Raw genomic sequence first — 9,970 nt, 5'->3', positions numbered from 1 at the left:
GTTTTGCTTACTAATGGCGCACTACTGGTGCGCCACTAGTACCACACCACTAGTATTTTTTACTAATGGCGCACCACTGACGCGCCATTAGTATACCAGATACTAATGACGCACCTGTAGTGCGCCATTAGTAATGGCGCACCACTGACGCGCCATTAGTATACCAGATACTAATGGCGCACCTGTAGTGCGCCATTAGTAATGGCGCACCACATAGGAGTGCGCCATTAGTAACAAATTTTTTTCAAAAAAGTTTTTCAATTTCTTTTCTTAACCTCGGGTTACTATGGCTTAATCTCAGGTCAAATCACACTCCGTGGTCAAACTTCCCGAAAGGTCACCCATCCTCACACTACTCCAGCCGAAGCACGCTTAACTTCAAAGTTCTATCCAACCCCTGCACCAGCTCACTTCACAGGCACTTGTTGATATATCTAGCATATCAATCCTATTAAACCTTGTTTATGTTTAGGACTTTGTTCATGTTCATGAGAGTGATAAAATTTTGAAAAATTATTTGAAACTTCCGTTCATATTACGTATCATATTTTGAAAAAAAATCCTGAAAAAAATTCGAAACTAATTTTTTTTCTGTTACTAGTGGCGCACCTAGCAAACGATGCGTCACTAGTAAGTTTGAATTTTTTTGAATTTTTTTGCCTCCAGATCTTAAAAGCCCCGTAACTTTTTTTCTGTTAGGTTTTTGAGGATTTTCAAAATGTTTAACGGGGTTCCTCAAGTTAAATTCGTATGTAACTTTTTGAGTAGATGATTTTTCATATAAAAAACTTTTTCATCCGAGTTAGTATACAAAAGTTATGCCTATTTTACTAAATTCCAGAGAGATTTTGCTAATTAAGTCGAAATTCACATTTGCAAATTTTCCCAACAACTAGACCACATATCACATGGGGAACTTATTTTCTTTTAATTTTTTGACATTTCCATCATTTTCTTTTATTCTTTTTAAAACTGAAAAGGCGGTCCGGGGGGGGGAGGGGGGGTGCATTCAGTGGAATTTTTTGGGCCAAGTTAGTAATGGCGCACCGTGTATGTGGTGCTCCATTACTAGTTCAACTAGTAATGGCCCACCACACACACGGTGCGCCATTACTAGTTTTGAAAAAAAATAAAAAAAATGAAAAAAATGAAAAAAAATATTTTTTTATTAATGGCGCATCGTGGGTGTGGTGCGCTATTAAACTAGTAATAGCGCACCACACCCTGGTGCGCCATTACTAGTTTTGAAAAAAAATTGAAAAAAAAATTACTAGTGGCGCACCGTGGATGTGGTGCGCCATTACTAGTTTAACTAGTAATGGCGCACTATCCCCTGGTGCGCCATTATTAGTTTTGAAAAAAAATAAAAAAATTGTTACTAATGGCGCACCGTGTATGTGGTGCGCCATTAGTATTTGGACACTAATGGCGCACCAACACATGGTGTGCCATTAGTATATAGTAGTGGCTCACCACATGCCTGGTGCGCCATTAGTGTCCATATCATCTATAGCCCTTTTCCTAGTAGTGTGAAGATCAATGAGTAGCTAAATAATTTTGCAACTATGTGAAGACTCTCTCTCATTTAAGAATTTCAGATCTTGGTATTGTATTCAAACAGCAAGCAAAACAAAACAAAATGACATTGCAAGTATAGCACAACTCATGTGAAGAAGCAAAAACTTAGGCTCAACCGATACTAACCGATAGTTGTTGAAGAAGAAAGGTGGGATGCCTACCGGGGCATCCCCATGCTTAGATGCTTGAGACTTCTTGAAATATTATATTGGGGTGCCTCGGGCATCCCCAAGCTTGAACTTTTGTGTCTCCTTAATTCCTCTCATATCATGGTTTCTCTTTTTATTAAAAGCTTCATCCACACCAAAATCAACAAGACCTCGTGAGATAGGTTAGTATAAACCAATGCAAAACCTTATCATTTTCTACTGTAACAAATCACTAATTATTATTCGACATTGCATACTAAATGCCTCTGCATATTTAATACTCCTATCCTCAAATAGAATCATTAAACAAGCAAACATATGCAAATGATGCAACCATAACAGCAATCTGACAAAACCGTACAGTCTGTAAAGAATGCAAGAGTCATCATACTTCCCTAACTCCAAAAATTACAATAAAAATATTATGCTGTAAAAGGGTTATCATACCTCATTATGCAAAAATATTCAACATTATATCACTCTCTGACTTTTCTTGGGAATTTTGGCAACAGCGGTAAACTTTCTGTTTTCAAACAGCAACATGTATACTAGCAAAATAAGCATGGTAAAGGCTATCCTTGACATTTTTATTGAAAATAAAGATGCAAAACATTATTCTACATAAAAAAATCAAATACTAACAAAATAAAATGACGCTCCAAGCAAAACACATATCATGTGGTGAATAAACACATAGCTCCAAGTAAAGTTACCGATGAACGAAGACAAAAGAGGGGATGCCTTCCAGGGCATCCCCAAGATTAGTTGATTGCTTGTCCTTGAATATTACCTTGGGTTACCTTGGGCATCCCCAAGCTTAGGCTCCTGCCACTCCTTATTCCATAGTCCATCGAATCCTTACCCAAAACTTGAAAACTTCAACCACACAAAACTCAACACAAAACTCGTAAGTTCCGTTACTATAAGAAAATAAATCACCACTTAGGTACTGTAATGAACTCATTCTAAATTAATATTGGTGTAATATCTACTGTATTCTAACTTCTCTATGGTTCATACCCTTACATACTAGCCATAGATTCATCAAAATAAGCAAACAACACAATGAAAACAGAATCTGTCAAAAAGAGAACAGTCTATAGTAATCTGTATCAAACGTATACTTATGGAACCCCAAAAATTATGAAATAAATTGGTGGACCTGAGTAATTTTTCTATTAATCATATGCAAAAATAATCAACTTAAAATAAGTCTCCAATAAAAAATTACAGCTAATCTCGTGAGTGCTAAAGTTTCTGTTTTTACACCATGATCATAAAGACTTCACCCAAGTCTTCCCAAAGGCTCTACTTGGCACTTTATTGAAAAAAAGCTATAAAACATGATTACTACAGTATCATAATCATGTGCACACACAAAAACAATAATGATAAATATTGGGTTGTCTCCCAACAAACACTTTTCTTTAATGCCTTTCTAGCTAGGCATGATGATGGCAATGATGCTCACATAAAAGATAGGAATTGAAACATAAAGAGAGCATCATGAAGAATATGACTAGCAAATTTAAGTCTAACCAACTTCCTATGCATAGGGATTTTGTGAGCAAACAACTTATGGGAACAATAATCAACTAGCATAGGAAGGTAAAACAAGCACAACTTCAAGATTTTAAGCACATAGAGAGGAAAGTTGGCATTATTGCAATTCCTACAAGCATATGTTCCTTCTCATAATAATTTTTGGTAGCATCATGAGTGAATTCAACAATATAACAAGCACCTAAAGCATTCTTTTCATGATCTACAAGCATACAAAATTTACTACTCTCCACATAAGCAAATTTCTTCAAATGAATAATAGTAGGAGCAAACTCAACAAAATAACTATCATGTGAGGCATAATCCAATTGAAAACTCAAATCATGATGACAAGTTTCATGGTTATCATTATTATTAATAGCATACAAGTCATCACAATAATCATCATAAATAGCAACTTTGTTCTCATAATCAATTAGAACCTCTTCCGAAATAGTGGATTCATCACTAAATAAAGTTGACACTCTTCCAAATCCAATTTCATATTCATCACAATAAGATTCAATATCCTCCAAAATAGAGGGATCAATACTACCTAAAGTTGACACTCTTCCAAACCCACTTTCATCAATATAATCATCATAAATAGGATGCATGCTTTCAACATAATAAATATTCTCATCAAAACTTGGGGGACAAAAAATATCATATTCATCAAACATAGCTTCCCCAAGCTTGTGGCTTTGCATATCATTAGCATCATGGATATTCAAGGAATTCATACTAAAAACATTGCAATCATGCTCATCATTCAAATATTTTATGCCAAACATTTTATAGACTTCTTTTCTAGCACTTGAGCACAATTTTCCTTTCCATCATACTCATGAAAGATATTAAAAACACGAAGCGTATGAGACAAACTAAATTCCATTTTTTTGTGATTTTACTTTATAAACTAAACTAGTGATAAAACAAGAAACAAAAAGATTCGATTGCAAGATCTAAAGATATACCTTCAAGCACTCACCTCCCCGGCAACGGCGCCAGAAAAGAGCTTAGTTGACGGGGTGTGAGTGTCGTTTACCTAGCCTCCCCGGCAACGGCGCCAGAAAAGAGCTTGATGTCTACTACACAACCTTCTTCTTGTAGACGTTGTTGGGCCTGCAAGTGCAAAGGTTTGTAGGACAGTAGCAAATTTCCCTCAAGTGGATGACCTAAGGGTTATCAATCTGTAGGAGGTGTAGGATGAAGATGGTCTCTCTCAAACAACCCTGCAACCAAATAGCAAAGAGTCTCTTGTGTCCCCAACACACCCAATACAATGGTAAATTGTATAGGTGCACTAGTTCGGCGAAGAGATGGTGATACAAGTGCAATATGGATAGTAGATAAAGGTATTTGTAATCTGAAATTATAAAAACAGCAAGATAGCAAATGATAAAATTGAGCGTAAACGGTATTGCAATGATAAGAAACAAGGCCTAAGGTTCATACTTTCACTAGTGCAAGTTTTCTCAACAATAATAACATAGATAGATCATATAAAAATCCCTCAACATGCAACAAAGAGTCACTCCAAAGCCACTAATAGCGGAGAACAAACGAAGAGATTATGGTAGGGTACAAAACCACCTCAAAGTTATTCTTTTGGATCAATCTATTTAAGAGTTCGTACTAGAATAACACCTTAAGACACAAATCACTAGTAGAAAAGGGGCATCAGTCCCGGTTCATAAGGGCCTTTAGTCCCGGTTCTTGAACCGGGACTAAAGGGTCGTTACTAATGCCTCCCCCCTTTAGTCCCTGTTCTAACACGAACCGGGACAGATGTGCCTCCACGTGGCCGGTGCACCGAGCCCAGGCAGGCGGGCCTTAAGTCCCGGTTGGTGGAACCAACTGGGACCAAAAGGCATCCACGCATCAGCAATTCAGTGGCTGTGTTTTTTGTTTTTTTTTGAAAGGGGGGGGGGTGCTTTGGGGGTTTTGGGGGGTTAATTTAGGTGTTTAATATATTGTGTTAGCTAGCTAATTAATAGAGAGAAGTGTCCTCTCTTATGTCCGTGCTTGGTCGATGCTACGTATTGTACATAGAGAGGCCCTCGACACGCTAGCTAGTAAGAAAATGAAGGGAACCATTAAGTACAGAAGTTCGTCATGCATACCGAGAGAAGTGATCGATCAACCTCAACTTCTCTGAGAGATTGGTCGAACAACAAGTTTTCGTATTATCTATCCAACGCTATTGGCTACATACATATACAATATGTAAAATCTCTTACAATCCCCTAGCATTTGAAATCAATTTCCACATGATATTCTCCGGCTTTATTGATGACGTGGTCAAGAAAGAATCCCGCCAATTCCTCCTGAATTGCTTTCATGCGATCTTGTTCTAGGAGTTCATCCTGCATTTGCCACGTCTAATTTGAAGAAGGGGGTTAATACATATATGAATGAAACTCAACAGAAATGATGGTGTAATAAAATGAAATTGTGAATATTATTGCTTACGCACTTCATATTGTCTTTTAGAGTAGCCCCGCTTATTTTTCAAAGTCGCGTTGTAGATGAACTCGCACACGTACTATCCACAAAAATCATTCCCTTGTTCCTGCCAGAAGCACTTTACGAGAAATAGAGGTCAATCAAACTAATAATGAAGCATTATAAATGGCATTGATGAAAGTACAGCTCTAGAATCAACGGGAGATGCGCGCAACTAGCTAGCTAGTAGTACTTACTTTCAGGTATGCATATCGCAGCTCCTTCGGCAGTCCCGGAACTTCTTCGGTGAACTGTTTCCAAACCCTGCAAGACAAAGAAAATAATTATTATTACTTGAGATATCAGGAAATGAACAAAAAGTTGCCGATATGGTGCGATAAATGATCGATTGAACTTACTTGTTGAGCATTTTAGTCATGTCCGCATAGGTTTGGGGATCTTTTCGTCTTGAGTCTAAGACGTTTACTATTCCCCGCTCAAGCTTAATCTGCAGAAGAACATAGTGGAATCTGCGCACGCATGCATAACTCATCAATTACATTACTATGACCTCGCTCGAGTAATAAGGGAAACCGAATATGCACACGACAGTAACACTCACTTGAAGTTGTAAGGAAAGAGTATTAAATCTTTGTTTTGATTTTTGATCAACGATTGTAGCAAGTACCCCTCAGCCTCTTCGGCGTCCTTTTCAACCAGAAATTCATCTATGATATTTGTGTTAATGAACCCAATATCATACATTTCTTGTTTTTTGCACTCGACGATCTTCAATCTGCATAATATAGTGAGGATAATTAATTATAAATACATGCAATGAAAGAGCCGAGCTATATATAGAGACTTAATGACAGAAATAGTACTTACAGACAGTAGCCAAAGACTGTTAGTTTATCGAGGGCCTTTTGATTGAAGAACGCGAAGAACTCCTCAAATGGAACAGTCAACAGATCAGTTCCAACAAGGTCGTGCTCCTCTTTAATATTCAGATACAAAGCATTCGTCCCCTCATACTCTCTGCAGGTTTTCATGTACCAATCATGGAATCTTCGCATCATAGTTGTTAGAGATTTTTCATCTTTGACGAGAGGCTTCCCGTACTCGTATCTGTGTTCGTCCACCTCCAAGAAATCTAGAATTTGATCGTCAGGCAGGTAATCTCCAAGATTGCCATAACCAGCCACCGTCCCTGGATCATTAGCGACGATGTCGCCGCTAGACACATTTAGCGGGGGGCACGATTGTTGTGCTTGTTCACCGAGCTGGGCAATTTTTTTCCCAGCTGCTCGTTCTTTTAACTTTTTATCACTGACAATACTTCCCGACCGCTGGGCTTCGAGATATGTCTGTTCAGTAATGCGCTGATAGTTGGTTCTCGGCGGAGACTTTGGTGGTTTCCTCAGGGCATCGATAGTGCGCTTTGCTTTCACCGGATCTACCTTCTCCTCTGGAGGTGGATGTCTCTTTGCTTTCACCCCTTCAAAGAAGTCCTTCACGTGGGCCCACACGATCGTCGCGTTTTCCTCCTCGGTCCTCTCGTACGGTAACTTCTCTAGAGGCTTGAGAGGTGGACCGTATCTGTATTGCCTCCTGCCTCTGCTGGCTGTACTGCTAGACGCCGGAGCAGACAGAGCGGCTGTGGCACCTGTCTTCTTTCGTGCTTGCTTACGAAGCGGAGGAGAAGGACTACGACACGCCGGAGCAGCCGGGGCGGCGGCGTGTCTCTTCCGCCCTTGCTGGCGAGGCGGAGAAGGAGGAGGCTGCTGGTTGCTCGGGCGCGCCGGCGCAGGCGGAGAAGGAGGCGGAGTGCCATCACGCGCCGGAGAAGGAGGACGCTGCTGGTTGCTCGGGCACGCCGGCACAGGCAGAGAAGGAGGCGGAGTGCCACCACGCGCCGGAGAAGGAGGAGGTTGTTGGCTGCTTGGGCGCGCCGGTGTAGGCGGAGAAGGAGGCGGAGTGCCGCCACGCACCGGAGAAGGAGGCCCAGTGCTCTGATCGACACTCGCCGGAGGAGGAGGCGGTGGAGGAGGCGAAGTGCCCCGACTCGCCGGAGGAGGAGGAGGAGGCGGAGGCGTCCAGTTCGGAAGGTTGATGAGCTCCTTCCGCCATAGGCATGGAGTCTTCAGAGCAGAGCCCAGCCTAGTCTCCCCTTCACCGGTAGGGTAGTCAAGCTGGAGGTCCTCAAATCCCTCCGTTATTTCATCCACCATCACCCTGGCATATCCTTCTGGAATCGTCCGGCAGTGAAAAGTGGCGCCTTGTTCAGTAGGATAAACAGAGCGAACAGCCGCCTTGACCTTCAAATTCATCCATCGCGTCATAAGGTGGCAATTTTGAGCCCCCGTGATAGCATCCACGGGATAGCTAGCAGGATCCGTCAAGACATGCTCCGGCTGAAGCAGCTCGGTGGAAGCCACGCTGCTTCTCCGCTGAGATAGCGGGGTAGCTTTGGGGGAAGCTTCGGCAGGTCATTTGTAGCGATCTGCTTCTCGTTCCTCTAGCCCCATTACCCTTTCGTGCAGCGCCTGCAGTTGGCTCTGCTCCAGTTTCTTCCTCCTCTCGTGGGCTTTGTAACCCCCTGCGTCCGGAAAACCAACCTTCCACGGAATGGAGCCTGGCGTGCCTCGTGTCCGTCCAGGGGGCTCAGGATTCCCGAGGGCCATTGTGAGCTCGTCCTTCTCCCTGTCTGGAACGAACGTCCCTTGCTGTGCTGCATGGATATACTGCTAAAGCCTTGTGACTGGTGTTTTCAGTTGCTCGTCCGTCCAACGGCACTTCCCTGATACAGGGTCCATGGTTCCGCCATTCCCGAAGAACCAAGTCCGGCAACGGACTGGCCATCTCATTGTCTCCGGTTCGATACCTTTATCAAGCAGATCATTCTCAGCCTTGGAGCACTTAGGCCGGGCTTGCAGGTAGCCACCTGACCCCGTGCGATGGTGAAACTTCTTCTTCGCAGCATTTTGCTTGTTTGTCGCCGACATCTTCTTACTCTTTTCCGATGTCGTGTTGGCCACAAATGAGGGCCAGTGATATCTGATCTTCCCATATTTGCCGATGAATTCTGGTGTCTCTTCTTTGTCGACAAACTTTTTCAGCTCTTTCCTCCACCTCCTGAATAGGCCTGCCATCTTCTTAAGAGCACAAGACTTGATTAATTGCTCTTTAACTGGCTTCTCCGGATCCTCCTCTGGCGGTATGGTGAAATTTGCCTTCAGCTTAGTCGAAAGATCATCTTTCTGCATATCATTGACATAAGACACCTGAGGGTCTTCCTCCTTTGGCTTATACCATTGGTGGATGCTGATCGGGATCTTGTCCCTAACAAGAACCCCGCACTGAGCAACAAATGCGTTCTTTGTCTGGATGGGTTCAATCGGTTCGCCGTCGCACGCGATTGCTGTGATCTCAAACTTTTCATCCGAGCTCAACTTTTTCTTCGGGCCTCATCTCCTTACCGAAGTTGTGCTCGATCCAGAGGGCTAGAAAAAGGAAGAAAGACGAGAGTTAATTAATATATGTACATATACCAAAACTATGACTGCATCAATTAACTAGTCAGCACGGGCTTAACTAATATATGTATACCTGGCCGGACTCGGTTCGGTCACCGGAGCAGTCAGCACGGTCTCCTTCTTGTACCTCCATTGGTTCATCACTGGAGCCATCATGAACATAGCCCTCTTCTTGTACCGGCATTAATGGGCCGGAGCCATCATGAACATAGCCCTCTTCTTCACCCAGTCCTTCCTGACCAACGACGTCGTTGAAAAACGACGCAACGACATCAGTTCCTTCTGCGATTATCTCCCCCAACATCGCTTCTGTTGCTTCGTCTCGGTAGTGCTCCATAGTTTCTGCAAATATTTACAACATGTCAATTATTACTCAAACATGGTACAAATGGATATATATTAGTGGAAAACATAGAACTAGCTAGCTAATCACAATAAGGAATCATGTTAGTGGCCTCGATGCTGCTTCTCTAGGGTTTGGGTGGCCTAGACAATGCTTCAAGGGTTTGGGGTGGCCTCGACACAACGCTTCAAGGGTTTGGGGTGGCCTCGACACAACGCTTCAAGGGTTTGGGGTGGCCTCGACGACAACGCTCTTTTAACTTGGTAAATTTGCGTGGCCTCAAGAGAGTTTGTCCGGTAGGGGCGCAGCGGGAGGGGGTAGGAGACCAACATCGTTTTTTCTTTAGGGTTTGGGTGTCCTTGACAGTTTTGGTC

Source organism: Triticum aestivum, chromosome 4B, assembly GCF_018294505.1.
Source record: "Triticum aestivum cultivar Chinese Spring chromosome 4B, IWGSC CS RefSeq v2.1, whole genome shotgun sequence".
Classification (NCBI taxonomy): Eukaryota; Viridiplantae; Streptophyta; class Magnoliopsida; order Poales; family Poaceae; genus Triticum; species Triticum aestivum.
Note: the sequence above shows the minus strand (reverse complement) of the source record.